This window comes from Nuphar pumila, chromosome 4, assembly GCF_984573655.1.
Source record: "Nuphar pumila chromosome 4, dmNupPumi1.hap1.1, whole genome shotgun sequence".
Classification (NCBI taxonomy): domain Eukaryota; kingdom Viridiplantae; phylum Streptophyta; class Magnoliopsida; order Nymphaeales; family Nymphaeaceae; genus Nuphar; species Nuphar pumila.
In genome coordinates, this window is record NC_143252.1 from 120,584,606 (window position 1) to 120,589,149 (window position 4,544).

Consider the following 4,544-nt stretch of genomic DNA (forward strand, 5'->3'; position numbering starts at 1 on the left):
CTTTTACCGAAATCATATTCGTATTATGGAGCATGCCCATGCACACATGTTAATGCATGTATATTCATGACGAAATATGCATTATATCATCGAAATATAAGTTTATGCTTCAACTTATATGCATAAACTAATTTTAGTGATAACATATTAAAAATATCATGAATTTAGTCATAATTCATGCTAAAAATATTATGCATAATTTTAACAACATAAAATACATGTATTAAACATGCATAAGTCATGCTTCCTTAACAATAAACACTTATAAAGCATAAAAAATGATAAAAACATACTCTTGTGGGTAAAACTCAGGGTTCTTAAGCTAGAACCGATCCAAAAATACCATGAACCGGTCTGAAACGGCTTTGAATCAGTCATTTAAGAGTCTGAACCAGTTCTGAAACTAATGAACTGGCCCAAAACATAAATAAAAGCTCATAAAATCCTATAACCGAATGAGAAAATCCATATTCTTTCATAGATTCATGAAAACAGGGTCTCTATATCTCAAAACCGATGAAAAATCGATAGGAACCGATCAAAATGGCTCTAAAACGGTCCTGAAAAGTGTCGTATCGATCACAGAACCGATTCATGTGTAAATAGTAAATAAACCCCGTTTTGGATCTGATTTGATCCAATTCGGATCTACATCCAGTTCAAATGGATCTTGGGTTAGATACCCTCGATCCAAATCCAATCTAGATCCAGAACCTTAATGATCGGGTCTCAAATTGTATCCAGTGATCCAAAAACTGACCTAGATCCAGTCCATGATAGGACTCGGGTTGGGTCCAAAAATCGTACTCGATTCAGACCTGGATCCGGTTGGGTCTGGATCTCGACCTGATCTTAACCGAATCAGATCAAATCCAGTGTAAACCCGGATTGAGAAAACTGATCGGTTTTCTCAGAAACCAAAAGCCACGGACGGCGTGTTAACTCCTCACACCCATTTCCAATGGACTACGACGGCGCGATCTCCGGCGACGACGACCATCTCACCAGCACCTCCCCGACGACAGCAGCTGGATTGTCGGCAAAGCCGAAAAGCACCCGATGGTGCAGCCCTTTCCCGTTTGTATTTCAGCAAAGTACTGTCGTCTCCTGCTGGCGTAACAGAGGACGGCATCGGTGAAGCCGCTGACGACGATGACCCGCAAGGCCGCTGGCGACGGGGATCAGCTCCCCTACCCTACGACGGACCCATGGCAGAAACCCCAGCGAAAAACCCCAGCCAACGCAGGGGTTTGGGGTTTCGGCCAACACGGCGGTCCGACGGCGGCGGCACTCCTGCGAAAGATCTCTACTGCCAGCGGCGCCGGGGAGGCCGCCAACGATCCATGACCCCTCTCACCTCCCCGATGAACGCCACCGGCGAAAGGTAAGGGTACCGAACCGTTTTTTTTTTTGTTATCAATTCCACTGGCAGCCGATCTTGGCTGTCGGTCGCCGACCCAGGCAGCCGGCCTCAATGATCGATCGATGGCGACGGTGACGGCGACGGCGATCGCCGTCTGCCATCACTGATCTGTCGGTGGAAGATAAACGGAAAAAGCCCTAACAGAATGCCTTTCAGTTTCTGAGAAAACCGAAAGGCTTTCGGTTTTATTTCGTGAGTCGCTGCCCTCCCGGTTGCAGAGGACTGCTCCGACGAAGGCCGGCAGTGACTTTCCTCTACGGACTCCCCCTTCCTTCCCGGCGAAAGCCGTTTCTGTGAAGGGGGATCGGATCCCCCCACCCCCATGCTTTTCCAGAAAACAAACTGTATCAGGGGTATTGGCATGCATACCGCCGGCGACCCGCGTCAAGCAAGGCCGCTGGTCACCGGTAGCAGACGGGCATACTCACATGCCGGCCCCGATCCTGCTACCTGCTTCGACATTGGTGACGGCTACCGGTCTACAACGGTCGGTGGCACGAGAACGGAACAGCAGACCTGGGTCTGCGTCAGTAGGCCCGAGTCTGCATCAGCAGTGTAAATAAAATACGCCGACATCGGTGAGCATAAACTGAACGATCCCAAAATTAGAATCAGAATGCTAATGCAACACGTACCGGTAGAGGCAATGGTCGATGCGATGTGCGGGTGCTCGGCGTTCTCCTCAGCCTATCGACGCCCACTGTGAGCCCAGGCCTTCAAGTCGACCGGGAACCCAAATGAGAATTAGTAGGACACAGGCTATACAGCTACCCTCCTCCTCATATAGTGGAGGATAAGGGGGCTACAGTATGTGAACCCATTCACATTACCCTAATAAATCCCACTAATTGCCCACTAACCCCTTATTAGTGTCAAACCCTGATACACTATGGGTTGGACCCAAACCCAGATGTCCAACAATAATCAATGCGTTCTGAAATTAGAAAATGGAAGAGATATCCAACTAGTAGCATGTGGATACTTTTTTCTTTGTACTGGAAAGCAATCTAAATAGAGTATCGGATTGTTCTATCCAGTACTTAATATGTAATAGTGCTGTTCAGAATGGAAATGAGAACCAAAGAGAATGACTCGACCAGGTGAAGAGGTCCAAAATTGCACTTGCAACAAAGACAGGCATATCTGAAGCCCTGTAGCAATTACAAGAACGGTGCTTCACCATCCATGAGTATGAAAACAAAGGTGTCATTGAAAAAACTTCCTGCAGTTAGTGAATGGAGGTTTTGGTAGAACCTTTACGTCATTGGGAAATGTATTATGTGCTAGAACTTGAAGATGGTTTTGGTAGAAGCAGAAGCATACATCATTAAGAAACGTGTTATGTACTAGAATTTGAAGATGGCTAAGACTTCATTGAACAAGGTTAAGCGAGTTGCTATAGAGTTCAGACCCTTTCCGATTACTGGTGATGATATATGGAATACATTGTATAATATCATCGCATTTTTCCTATCTGTTTTTTTGTGTTTGTGGCTTGTCCATGTGTCACACATACACACGCACAAAGCTACAGACACACACATTGAAACATGGAGGATGCACAACTAATTGACAAATTAGTTCGCAAGAAGACAGATGAGACAGCTTTCTGGTTTACTAGAACTAAAGCACCTGATTAGTATTATCAAAACTGCCAAGTCAACTGTTAAAGTGAAAAAAAAAATCTTGGTTCCCATCCACAGGGCTAAGGGTTTTCAACTGGCTGCATAACTGATATGATAGTATTCTCATTTTTGGCAATCTCAGTCGATATGAGTTGGCTTTCATATAAGCATCTGTTTTCTGCATTTGATTTGCTAGGTAACTAACATGAGCCATTCAACTTTAGTGGAACATCACCAATATAAGAACAACAATTCATTGTGGAACCTTCTTGTTATTGTTACTAACAGTCTGATCCTCTTTATTAAATGCATCTGTAGGAATTACCGAAAATGATTCCATTGCATCATACAGAGGACATCACGTCCTGCTCCTACGCGATCCATGAAGAGAGAGTGGCCTGTTCTTTACATCAGTAAAGATGGACGTCATTTATCAAGTAGTGGGTGGCAAGATTTTGCAGATGCAAACAATATTGAGCAAGGAAATATATGTAAGTTCTGTGTGGAAAAGGCAATTGATGTGGTTGAAGTGAAGATCCATAAAAGGTAGGCAAACTGCTTCCTTGTAGATGTTTGTCAATCCATGTAACTGACATTGTGTCGAGCTAATCTGTTTGTTGTGTTCAAAAGGTATTTGAGACCAGAAATTTGTCATGGCAGAATCACTTCGTTTTCTGGAAAGCTAATGAGTTGTGAATGAGAGGTGCAATATGAGGATTTCAGATCTTTAATAGTTTTTCTTCATCAGTCACATGCAATTTAGTCCTACAGTGGCCCCTAGTTGCTATGGTAGTCAGTCTATTGTTATGTCTTGAATCATGACTTCCTGATTGATTGCCAAAGGCTTCATTTACCATGTATTTATTAATTCTTCATCCATGATACCCTCTAGTACTTTGGAAGGCAATAGTTTCTAGGAACTTCAGAGTTGTAGGACACAATCATCTCATCTAATTCGTCTCAAATGTGTCCCAAGACAAATCTTTAGCAGGACAAAATACAAGTACCTTAGAATTTTGAAATTCAAATTCAACTGTTCCGAGCTTTTAATTTATCTTTGAAAGGCTTCCAATGAATTTCCAGACAAAACTGCCTATTTGCTTTTGCCACCGTTCACTTGGACATGTATATCAATGAATCTTTGGCCAGGGCCTACTCTTGTGATATTTGCGCATCTCTTGGTTGGAGGCTGCAAGTCTATCATGCCTTTAGATTCAGTCTATATACATTTAAATACAAATTGGTTTGAAAACGCCTATCTGAAAGGAAGTTATTGCAAAACATGTTGTTCAGGCTAGGGTTATCCATGATGATTTCCCATAGTTGTGTCTTGCAAACATGACAATGATGGTCTAAGTATGAAACGTTACACCAAGGGTGCTCACCAATCAACTTGCCAAAAGAAATCTACTCCAAGAATTGATGTTGGCTTCTGCCAAATTCTGATTTTTAAGACTCAAAGGCCAAATGTTTCAGAATACTTTGTGGACTGTTGA

At 43.1% G+C, this 4,544-nt stretch overlaps 1 long non-coding RNA gene across 1 annotated transcript; it reads left to right on the forward strand.

Moving 5' to 3' along the window:
- Window positions 1–976: 976 nt before the first annotated feature.
- LOC149840832 (uncharacterized) lies at window positions 977–4,295 on the forward strand. Its single transcript, XR_016431607.1, has 2 exons — window positions 977–1,384; window positions 3,367–4,295. It is a non-coding gene; the product is annotated as an uncharacterized LOC149840832 (long non-coding RNA).
- The last annotated feature ends 249 nt before the right edge of the window (window positions 4,296–4,544 follow it).